The sequence below is a fragment of the Heterodontus francisci genome, unplaced genomic scaffold, assembly GCF_036365525.1.
Source record: "Heterodontus francisci isolate sHetFra1 unplaced genomic scaffold, sHetFra1.hap1 HAP1_SCAFFOLD_43, whole genome shotgun sequence".
In the NCBI taxonomy this organism is placed as follows: Eukaryota; Metazoa; Chordata; class Chondrichthyes; order Heterodontiformes; family Heterodontidae; genus Heterodontus; species Heterodontus francisci.
Window position 1 is genome coordinate 6,162,701 of NW_027141852.1, and position 12,582 is coordinate 6,175,282.

Below are 12,582 nucleotides of genomic sequence, written 5' to 3' on the forward strand. Positions count from 1 at the left end.
CAGAGCGATTGCACAAACAATGGACACATCACATCCCTGAAACATTGTTCTGATATAAAACAGTGTGAAATAAGAACTGAGCATGGAAATGGAACGGAACCAGATATCAGGACTTTAATCTATTAAAGTTGATCTTGAAATTCAAACATTCACTGAACATTCCAATAGAACGAACTTTCTTCTGAGATAAAATCCAGGAACTTGAGATGCTGTAAAACATAACTGAGCCTGATGTGATTTGAACACACAATCTTCTGATCTGGAGTCAGACGCGCTACCGTTGCGCCACAAGCTCACAGATAAAGCAAAGGCTTCCATTCCTGACAGATTTACTTCTTGTTTAGATTCAGTGATTGAAATTAATTCAATCCTCATCTGACCTCCGCTCTGGAAAGGCCTGCTACCCGACCTGAACCCGACGGGACCCGACGACCTGTGTCGGGTTCGGGTCGTGTCGGGTCGCTCTTCCGGGCTTTCAGGTTCAGGTCAGGCTGGGTCCAGGTTAGGCTAGGTCCGGGTGTGACACACACAGTAAGTATTAAATTTTGCTCTGCTGGGAAGTTGAGTTTAATAAGTGTAAAAAGTTGAAAAGCCAACCTCAGCTGGGAGTCTGGGACGTCAAGGAGGGAAACTCTGAGTCTGCTCAGTGAGCAAGTGAGCATCTCTATGATGTCATTGCGCTCATGCTGCAGCTTCCTGTAGATTCGGAATCGGGAGGTAGGTAAAGTGAACATTCCGGTGGTCGGGTAAGGCTCGGGTTAGTTTGGGCGTGGGAATAAATGGAGATACTCGGGCCGGGTCGGGCTCGGGTCCAATGTGGTTCTGTCAGGTTCGTGTCGGGTTTTTTTCCTGACCTGAGCAGGCCTTTACCGCTCTGTCAGTTCAGTGCCTTATTTAAACTATTACTTGGAGTTCTGTTTTACAGGGTCTCGGCTGTTTAAGTGTTTCCCAGACCCACTACTCTGATTAATCAGACATTTTGCTGCTAATTGCTGCTGCTACAATTGAAATGTAAAAAAGAATTTCCAGTGACCTGCAACCAAAGGGCAAATACATTTCAGAAAGATAAAGCTCATTCACCAATCCACAAATGTGTCTTTCTGCTTCTATTTATAAACAACTCCTTCTCTCCACTATGAGAACTATACAATCACTACAGTTATTTGAAAGTTAGTATAAGATGTTCCAGTTCATCAATTTTAAAACTGCAGCAGGCATTTTCCAGAAAACTTCTCTGTTGGAACCTCAGTCCCATTTAGATTGAAAGTGGACAATTAATGTATTCACTTGTTCATTGTGGACAGGTGTCTGACTTCGAATAAATCTCATTAACTTTCAATGAGGTGGCAGGATTTCTGTGCTCCCATTTTACACAGTCTGTCCTGTTCATGCACCATGTTTTTATTCTCCTCTCCCATTCGCCACAGGATACAGATTACAAGCATCATCAATCTAGCTGTTGAAAAGCATTGGAAGAATCTGGTCACACAGGTATTGAAACATTCATTATCTGCCATTTTACAAGTTGGTTGTTTTAAACACAATACAATGTGCAATCATCTTGAAAAGAGATTCTCTTCAATATCCAATACAAATTGAATTAAAAACCTGACAGACAAACACAGGAGAACAAGTGACGAGTGAACACAAACCTCATGGTGCTCATTTTCAGATTTATTGCAGTCATCTTACAAAACAAGTGAAAGAATATTCCTGTGAAATGATTTGGAACGTAGGTGTGACATTTGTTGGTGCCTTTCTTTGCTCTGTTGGTGAAACTTTCTTGCACCTGACTCCTGTTCATGTCTCTGTTTCCTCTATTGAATGAGGAAGGAGATATTTGATCAGAAATCAACTGGATTGTGTACCTTTGAGAGGGGATTTCTGCTCCATCAGGGCTGGAAACAGGAGTGAGTGAAAGACACTGTGTGGAGTTTGATTTTGTACAGAGGCAGAGCAAATCTAACAGGGCTGTGAGATATTGGCCTGGATTTTACAGCCCCATTGGCGGCGAACACTGAGACTTTCACTGCTATTGAGGGTCTGAACAGCACTGCAACTGCCGGTGCATGCACACACTAACACCAGCATCTGGAAGTTGTGGTGGTGCGAAATGTGCTTAGAAGGAGCCTCTGATCATAATCGCACCAGCCCACTCTTTAAAGTGACAGGGACCTGTAGTTCAGCAATTTGGGCTCATTGCCCACAATGTATCCTGATTTTTACCTTGGTTGGATTGGAGCCGGTGCCAACTGGCTCAGGGCTGCTCGGGAAGGACGTTTCTGTTGACACAACAGCTCCACTATTCCAGGAAGACACCGGCAGCAGCAGGGGTCAACTTTCAGAGGGAGTTCAGACATTTTAAATGTTGTATTTTGTTTCTTAGTTGTTTGTAACTTTTTAGCATAGCCTTATCAGAGTTCTTAAATTTATATCTGACTTTTTATTAACAAGATTGACGTGCTTTTAAAAGATCTCTAAATGTATATGAGTTTTCATCAAAGATTTACCTGGCTTCTTTGTAAAGACTTGAGTAAGATTGAAGTGACTTTTAAAAACTACATCTTATCCTTTAAAATCCCGCTTCCATGTAGATGACATTGGAAGATGGCTTCAGAATAACTTCGACTATCTTTCTAACAGGTACTGCAACAGCTTAAGTCCTACTTTCTGCAAAAGCTGGTGAATTACGAAGAAACAATGGATTGAACATTTTATAAACTGTTGATGCAGATGGGATTCAAACTCATACATGTAAAACAGAAGGAATTAATAATCCATCATCTTAACCTCTCAAACACCTCATCACCCAGCTTTGTGCCAGTAACCCATCACATGTCTTTTTTGCCTCTATGGAAATTTGGGCAGGACGGTCACCTTCAGCTCAGATCCTGACTGTGCAGCCAGATGTGCAATGATGGAAATGTAGCTTCTGTAAGTAAATGGAATTTCCATCACATCAGGTCATGGCCTGTTGGGAATGGAGCGGTGTGAAACATTTCCAGACCATGTCCAACACGTTTCAACTCAGTGTGAAAACCCACCACTGAAAGACTGGAACATACAATCAATTCATCACATCATGATTAACATCACTCAGACACCTGAACCATGAGGTCACTGACGAAGTCATGATAACTTCTAATTTCTCATGAAATGACAGCTGAACTAACTGACTGGAAGAATTGCTTTAATTCCACGTGATCAGAGAGGCACAGCCTCAGACCGACTTGGGAGATGAATATTGATTGAATAATTTCAGTGTGAGGAATGTTCCAGCATCATAAACCAGGGGAACGTGCTGACTGAGCTGTGTCTTCATCTCTTCTGGGCAGTCGGACAGTTCACCCTTCATTCTGCTCTGATTCACTTTCCCAAAGTGGATCTACAGATTCTCAAATCTGGAGACTGGGTTTTCTTATTTTGTTCCTTTTGATTTTTCTTGCTCCTGAATGATAATATATTCTAAACCTCGGATCAACCCACCCCTTTGCGTCGTGTTATAGTCTTGGTTAAAAGAGACACAAAACGAGACAAACACTCTGAAACATACAACACGGTCACACTTTCCTTCAGTGAGATTAATGTTGAGCTGTTTTCCAGGTTAAATGCAACTGCAAACACATTGCTCTCAAAGAAATTGTAGCGGATTGAGTTGCCGTTGAAATATTAGCACTGAACATCTGTACGAGCAGGAACAGCCATTTCAAACGCACATCCTTCACAAAGGCAACCACTGAGCTGTTTTCTTTTGTGAATAAAATTCATAAGAAAAGTTAAAGTTCACAAGAAAACATATGTAAACGATTGACAGCTAAACTTTTGAAGCAAGGATATGAATCCAAGATTTTCTGATTATTAGACAAACACTCGAACCAATTAACCTACTGAGCCAGATCACAAATGATGTGACAACTAAGGGCAGAGGAGGGCACTCTTTATTCTCATCCCACTTCTCCACAGGTCACAACATCTATTTTAACTTTTCCCACTTACTGATACAGTCAGTCATGTACTCTATTTTTCCCAGAATAGAAGACACTGACCAGGTTTCTTTAATGAACAACAAAATTATACATTTATTGTCGAATAAGTTTTAACTAGTCATGAAGTAAAGCATAAACACACAGGTGGAAATTTTAAAAGTTCCTTTTTCACCTTGAACAACTTTTAAAGCCCTTTTTTTTGTCTTCGAGCCACACGCACGCACACACACACACACACACACACACACACACACACACACACACACACACACACACACACACACACACACACCGGATAGTTGAAAAAATAAAAGGGATTTTTTTTAAAATTCAGCACTCTGTTGCAGACAAAAACAACCTCTTGGGCTGTTTATTTGCTCATTTTTGAAGAAATCATCAGATGAGATATGTTGCTCCAAAACTGGAATACAGTCTAACTTCCGAATATACGTAGACAGGTCACTAGGGTATTTTCGAACAGTTCTTTTCAGAAGGCATTGAGAATTAATTTTAGCAGGCCTTCTGCAAAGACATGCGACAAGATGAATTAACTCAGTGGACTTCTCAGGGTCTTTTAAAGATTTTCTGGAAAACAAACTGGGTTGTGGTCTTCTCTCCTTCCTTGACGATTCTTCAGGCTAACTTTATCAGCTGCTCACTCCAGCAGGTAAAACACACTGACTGCTACAACCAAAGGTTGTGAGTTTTCTGCTGTCTTCGGTTTGCGCTGTTGCTGCCAAGGTTGTCCATTCAAGGGGCATGACTGACTTCACTAACCAAATTTCTCCCGGTTACCAGGGTTTCTGTTCTATATTTAACTTGAATCATGTGACAACCAGTAAACATAGTTGCCAAATTGGTCCTTTTGGTGCCCTCTTGAAAAAGAACTGGTCCTACATTTATTCAGTTTGATTATGACTTCTTCAAAAAATATTTTAACAAAAGAAATAGAATCCCTTCCATAACATCATGTACTTTCCCTGAGCTGCAGGTTATCGCAAGTCTCTCTGGCTGTTTTTATTTTAGCTGATTTTGTACTCAGGTTCTTTCTGAATCCATGTGTTTGCAGATCTTTGTGAGTGAGAGATGTGGTAATATGTTTAAAAGATTTCCCTGTAAATTATTCGTATCTCCATCTTTCCCCGAACTTTGTACAAACACATTAATATGCAAATCACACACATCAGGCCGTCAAACCTGTCTGCTAAACATTGAAAGGTGACAGTGTTTATTGTGACGGGGTTCCATTTCTGAAGACATATCTTGATGATTCACACATGTAAAAATTTGTATATTATGTTTATGACATAATGACATAAATAAACATTTCCTTTCACTTGCCATGCTTGGTGAACATTTTCTCTGCTGATGCCCCCTGAATATATTAGAGAACATGGTGACGAGGTTGAGATAAAAGCCTGTAAATATAGGCAGCAAACAGCAGCAGGGACTGCAGTGAACAAGATTTACGTGACATATTTGTGCTTATATTGGTGGGTGAAATAAGATACTAAACACACAAAATCCTACATTTGAGCTCGCGTAAAAGATTGCTCTGTCTATGGAGATAGCATCAAAGAATGCTCAGGAATTTTGTCCAATGCCAGTGATAGTAACACACTTCAGGGGAACTTAAAAAAAACTGGTAAAATGGGCTTTCACATAACAGATGAAATTTTACACAGAGAAGTGTGAAGTGATACAATTTGGAAGGAAGAATGCCATATAAATGAAACGTTACAGTTCTAAACTGGGTGCAGGAGCAGAGAGACAATGTACACCAATGTGAGAAGGATTGAAAAGGTAGCTAAGAGCAAACAGGACACTTGGCTTTACTAATAGAGGCATAGAGTAAAAACATATAAGTTATGCTAAACCTCTTTAAAATACTGGGAATGAATGGCCTCCACCTGTACCTCCACAGAAAGCTTCCATTCCAGGTTTACACACACTCGTCAGGATCACTCTCCACAGATTCTGCCCTCCAGGCATGGACACCTACTTCAGGATCACTCTCCACAGATCCCGCCATTCCAGGTTCGGACACCTACTTCAGGATCACTTTCCATACATCCCAGCACTATGGGCTCGGAGACCCTCTTCAGAGATCCTAAATCTCCAGACACGGACATCCTTTGAGGACTACTCACCACAGATTCTTCCCTCCAGGCTCAGACACCCTCTTCAGAATCACTCTCCATACATCCCGCCACTCCACGCACGGATATCTCCCTCAGGATCAGATCAAAGGATGTTGCTTGTCACTTATCAGCTCAAGCCTGAATGTTGTTCAGGTCTTGCTGCTTGCAGGCACAGACTGCTTCAGTATCTGAGGAGTTGTGAATCATCAGCGAACATTCCCACTTCTGACTTATGTTGAAGAGAAAGCCATCAATGAAACAGCTGAGGATGGTTGGGCCTAGGGCACTGCCCTGAGAAACTAGGTATCCAGTCATGAATGGTGGTGGACAATTAAATAACGAACCAGATGAGGAGGGTCTAAAAACATCCCTATCCTCAATTTTGGTGGAGCCGAGCACGTCAGTGCAAAAGATGAAGCTGGAGCATTTGAAACCATCTTCAGTCAGAAATTGCTCAGTGGATGATTCATCTCGGCCTCTTGAGGTCCCCAGCATCACAGCTTCCAGTTTTCAGCCAATTCGCTTCACTCCACATGATAGCAAGTAACAGCTGAAGGCACTCGATACAGCAAAGACTATGGGCCCTAACAACATCCCGGCTCTAGTACTGAAGACTTGTGCTCCAGAACTAGCTGCGCTCTCAGCCAAGCTGTTCCAGTCGCGCTACAACACAGGCATCTACTCAACAATGTGGAAAATTGCCCAGGTGTGCCCTGTCTGTAAAAAAGCAGGACAAATGCAATCTGACCAATTGCCGCCCCATCAGTCTACTATTATTGCCCTAACAACATTCCGGCTCTAGTGTAATTCTGAGTTATTTTTGCCTTCAGTCTGGTTCAGTGAATATACTGAGTCGGATGTGTAGGTAAAATCAATTACTTTATTTGCGCATTTAGCCGGCTGACTTACTCTAATGCAACGACACTGACTCCACCCAGAGTCTGTCTGGTCCACTAGAGTAAGTGAAGTTTTTTGATACGGGTACTACTGTTTATACATTAAGATTCATGCTGCACCCCCTTGTTTAACCAATCAGTGCGATACAATTCGACTTCACCCACGTGGTGACATGCAGTACATCTGTTACTGAGGTTACAATACACTCCATTCTCAATACATACTTGTTACTAATAAAATATTGTTTTGTACCAGCAAGATAAAACAAAGCAGACAAGCAAGCTAATTAGCAAGAGCATAGGAATCATTTATAATCATTCGAGTCTCACTCCCTACATGGATCATGAGTCTGTCTCTACCTTGTGACAAGTAATTGCGGCGCATCCTGCTATCTCTATTCGGTGTACATTCCTGAGTGTTTCGTGCAGTCTGCAGCTACATCAAGTAGCGGCAGTTCACGAAGATAAGAGGGGCCTAGCACTCCTTATCACTCACACAGGGATGGACATCATTTGATTCACAGGAGTCCATTTGTTCCAAACCACAGGGAGTCACACAATCAGGCCATAAAGAACAGATGTCTTTGCAATTACCAGTGTCGGCTAGTCTTTACAGTCTCACACGCTCTGCCTTTACTTTTAACTATTTCATTGTGGTTTCTGCCACTTAAAATCAAAGCTCAGCAAAGCTACTATTCCTAACTTGGCTATATTTCCCATTAAGCATAGTGCCATGCCTTTCTGCTCACTTCCACACTCGTACTGAAGACTTGTGCTCCAGAACTAGCTGCGCTCTCAGCCAAGCTGTTCCAGTAGAGCTGCAGCACAGGTATCTACTTGACAATGTGGAAAATTACCCAAGTGTGCCCTCTCCATAAAAAAAATGCAGGACAAATCCTATCTGACCAATTGCCGCCCCATCAGTCTACTATCAATCATCAGCAAAGTGATGGAAGATGTCACCAACAGTGCTATCAAGCACCACACACTAAGCAATAATCTGCTCATCGATGCTCAATTTAGGTTCTGCCAGGGTCTCTCAGCTCCAGGAAATAATTTGGCAGATAGAGTAGAATGTGGGAAAATGTGAGGTTATCCACTTTGGTAGGAAGAATAGAAAAGGAAAATATTATTTAAATTGTGAGAGATTACAGAATGCTGCGGTGCAGAAGGATCTGGGTGTCCTCGTACATGAATCACAAAAAGTTACCATGCAGGTACAGCAAATAATTAGGAAGGCAAATGGAATGTTACCCTTTATTGCAAGGGGGATGGAGTATAAAAGTAGAGAAGTCTTGCGACAAATGTACATGGTGCTGGTGAAACCACTCCGAGAGTACTGTGTACAGTTTTGGTCTCCTTATTTAAGGAGGGATATACTTGCATTGGAGGCAGTTCAGAGAAGGTTCATTGGATTAATTCCTGTGATGAAGGTGTTGTCTCATGAGGAAAGTAGAGCAGGTTGGACCGATACTCATTGGAGTTGAGAAAAATGAAAGGAGAACGTATTGAGACATATAAGATTTTGAGGGAGCTTGACAGGGGAGATGCTGAGAGGATGTTTTCTCTCGTGGTGGAATCTAGAACTCGGGGACACAGTTTCAGATTTAGGGGTTTTTCATTTAAGAAGGAATTTCTTCTCTCAGAGAGTCATTAATCTTTGGAATTCTTTACCGCAGAGAGCAGTGGAGGCTGGGTCATTGAATGGCTTCAAGATTTTTATCTACAAGAGAGCCAAGGGTTATGTGGGCAGGCAAGAAAGTGGGGTTGAGGTCATGATCAGGTCAGCCATGATCCTATTGAATGGCGGAGCAAGCTCGAGGGGCCAAATGGCCTACTCCTGCTACTAGTTCTTCTGATCTTATGTTCGTATGACCTCATTGCAGCTTGGTCCAAACAGAGATGAAAGACTGGAATTCCAGAGGAGAGGTGAGAGTGAGTGCCCTTGAGTGAGTGTGGCATCAAGGATCCCCAGCAAAATTGAAGTCAATGGGAATCAGGGGGAAAACTCTCCACTTGTTGAAGTCATACCTCGCACAAAACAAGATGTTGTGGTTAGTGGAGGCCAATCATCTCAGCCCAGGACATTGCCTCAGGAGTTTCTCAGGGTAGTATCGCAGACCCAAACATCCCAGCTGTTTCATTGACGAACTTTCTCTTCAACATCAGTCAGAAGTGGGAATTTTAGATGATGACTCACAACTCTTCAGATACTGAAGCAGTCTGTGCCTGCAAGCAGCAAGACCTGAACAACATTCAGGCTTGAGCTGATAAGTGACAAGCAACCTTCTGGTCACACAAGTGCCAAGCAGTGAACATCTCCAATGAGAGAGAGAAAAATCTACCTTTTGATATTCAGAAGCATTATCATCGTTAAATCCCCCACCATCAACATCTTGACCAGAAACGTAACTGGACCAGTCACATCAAATCTGTGGCTATAAGCGCAGGTCAGAGATTACGAATTCTGCAGCAAGTATCTCACCTCCTGACACCCCAAATCCTGTCCACCATCTACAAGGCACAAGTCAGGAGTGGGATGGAATACATCCCACTCAACAACACTCAAGAAGCTCAACACCATCCAGGACAAAGCAGCACACTTGATCGGCACCTAACCCGCCACCTTAAACATTCAATCCCTCCACAACCAGTAAACAGTGGCTGCAGTGTGTACCATCTCCATATGCAGTGCAGCAACTCGCCAAGTATCCTTCAACAGCACCTTCCAAACTCGTGACCACTACCACCTCGAAGGACAAGGGCAGCAGATGCATGGGAACTCACTACCTGCAGGTTCCCCTCCAAGTCACTCACCATCCTGACTTGGAACGATATCGCCATTTCTTCACTGTTGTTTGGTTACAATCCTGGAACTCCCTCCCCAGTAGCACTGTGGGTGTTCCTGCACCATATGGACTGCATCAGTTCAAGAAGGCAGCTCTCCACCACCTTCTCAACGGCAATAGGAATGGGGAATAAATGCTCGCCTTATCAGAGATACTCACACCCAAGAATGAATAAAAACCAAATCACTCTCTTCAGATTCCCCACAATCTGGGCTTGGACATTTACTTCAGGAGCACAGAGCTTTATATCACTGCAACATGAGTTCCAATCTTCATATTCTGTTCACTTTTCACATTATTTTCGACCAGTCCACGAGCTTTTATTAATTCAGTATTCGGGTCTCCGCTCCTCCGCCGTTTCTAACATCTCACCTCTTCCAAAAGAACGCTCTGATCTATCGTAGGTAGTAGATGACCCCTCATTTTAAACTCCATCTGCCAAAGCATTGCTCACTCAATTAATCTATCAAGAAGATTTGAAAATAAATTTCTTGCCAAAGGATAATTTTCTGCATCTGCTCCCTCGCCATTTGCTTTTCCCATTTGTCTTTCACTTGGTGCAAAGCCAGAGAAAGTAACGATGGAAGGAAGGAGGGGAAGAAAAATCCAGCTCCGTTTCGTGATCCCTATTTGATCTTCATTCCAGTGCAGTTTGGGTGAAGAATTCCAAATGTCTGTCTCAATTTTAATAAAGTTTAACCAATTCTGGAATCACTATCTGGACACAGACAAAAACGGGTTTTGAGGCTGACTTGACACAGAAACTCCCCCAACATAAACAGGCGACAAAGATGGAATTCGAACTCAAACATGCAGAGCACAATGGATTAGCAGTCCATCGCCTTAGCCCCTCGGCCACCTTGTCAGTTGCATAAGCCTAGCTGTCACCTTCAGCACAACTTCTAGCTGTGCAGCGAGCTGTGTCATGATGGAAATATATCTTCTGCAAGTAAATGAAGTTGGGAATGGAGCGGTGTGAAACATTTTCAGAGCATGTCCAACACATTTCTACTCAGTGTGAAAACCCACCACGGAAAGACTGGAACATACAATCATTTCATCACATCATGATTAACATCACTCAGACACCGGAACCATGAGGTCACTGACGAAGTCATGATGACCGAATTTCTCATGAAATGACAACTGAACTAACTGACTGGAAGAATTGCTTTAACTCCACATGATCAGAGAGACACAGCCTCAGACCAACTTGTCGGGTGGTGTAAACAGATATCACTGCTTCTGATCTTCACCAGAACAGAGAGTGAGATGTGACATTGATCATCAAACAGACTGTGAGAGTATACAACAGAATAAAACACATGGAGAGACACTGTGGAATAACAAATAGATTTGATTGGAATGTTGAAATTTTGATTGGAATGGATAAAACACCAGAAACAGCAGATTAAATTGGGATTCTCATCATTATATTGATCTGGGACAGAAACGAGAAACTGATGGAAAGAAGAGAAGAAGGAAGAAAAGAAAGGATGGAACTGTTCCATTTTTTCAGTTTTTTCACTCACCCATCAAAGCTGATAAAAAAGTTGCAAATAACAGAGAATTTCACCAAAAAGGGAGATTAAATGTTGCTGAAACCTTGGATCGAAGGATGCCCCAATAGATCACCTGTTTAACTGTCTCCTCACTGGGGGATTTCAATCAGTGAGCAATATTATTCTCTACTTTTTTTGTTAATTGGTCCCAGAACTGTCACTTGGAATTAATATCAGTGTTCTGACTCCTGAATAATAAAATTGTGAGTTTCTCGATATTTTCTGGACACATTTCCTGCTGAAAGAACTAAGAACTCTTTTCTAATTTACACAATACAAAATACACACTCATCAAGCCTGCTAAGCTAGCATCCTTGGTGCTGCTCTCTCTTCTCCCAAACTTCATCTCATGTGACTGTTACATTATCACTCTGACAGTGGGAGGGGTTGATCCCACCATCTTCAACATTAACCCTTTACATCCTTATACCACACTGTCTGTCCAAAAAAAATGGGTGGAGGGAACTTCCTTCATTCATCAAAGCACCAACAGCAGCACAGTGGCGCAATGGCTAGCACCACAGCCTCACAGCTCCAGTGACCAGGATTCAGTTCTGGGTACTGCCTGTGTGGGGTTTGCAAGTTTTCCCTGTGTCTGTGTGGGTTTCCGCCGGGTGCTCTGGTTTCCTCCCACCTCCAAAAGACTTGCAGGTTGATAGGTAAATTGGCCATTGTAAATTGTCCAAAATGTAGGTACGTGGTTGGAGAATGGTGGGGATGTGGTAGAGAATATGGGATTAATGTAGGATTAGTATAAATGGCTGGTTGCTGGTTGGCACAGACTCGGTTGGCCGAAGGGCCTGTTTCAGTGCTGTATCTCTAAATAAGAAAAGTAAAATAAAAGCTACCAGTCGTAAATCAACTCAAACCCATTAGAGAGATAGAGGGAGACTGTCAGAGAACTTCCTGCATCCAGTCCTGACCCTGTCACACTCAGCAGCTTCTCACCCAGACCCCACTCTCATCAAAACTGAACATTGTTACCGAGACCCTTCAAATACTGTTTATAAAAGGTCGAAAAATTCAAACTTCATCACAGCTAGATTGAATAGAACAAAGTTTAATATCTTCTCGTCGTCACTCGGTAACCACATGAAACAGTCCTTAAATCAGTAGCATAAATTATCAGCTGTAAGAATGTTTGTCAT

The 12,582-nt window shown here is 42.4% G+C and overlaps 1 non-coding gene across 1 annotated transcript; it reads right to left on the reverse strand.

Annotated features, from left to right (window-relative positions):
- Positions 1 to 223: 223 nt before the first annotated feature.
- trnaw-cca (transfer RNA tryptophan (anticodon CCA)) lies at positions 224 to 295 on the reverse strand. Its single transcript has one exon. It is a non-coding gene; the product is annotated as a tRNA-Trp (tRNA).
- Positions 296 to 12,582: the final 12,287 nt, after the last annotated feature.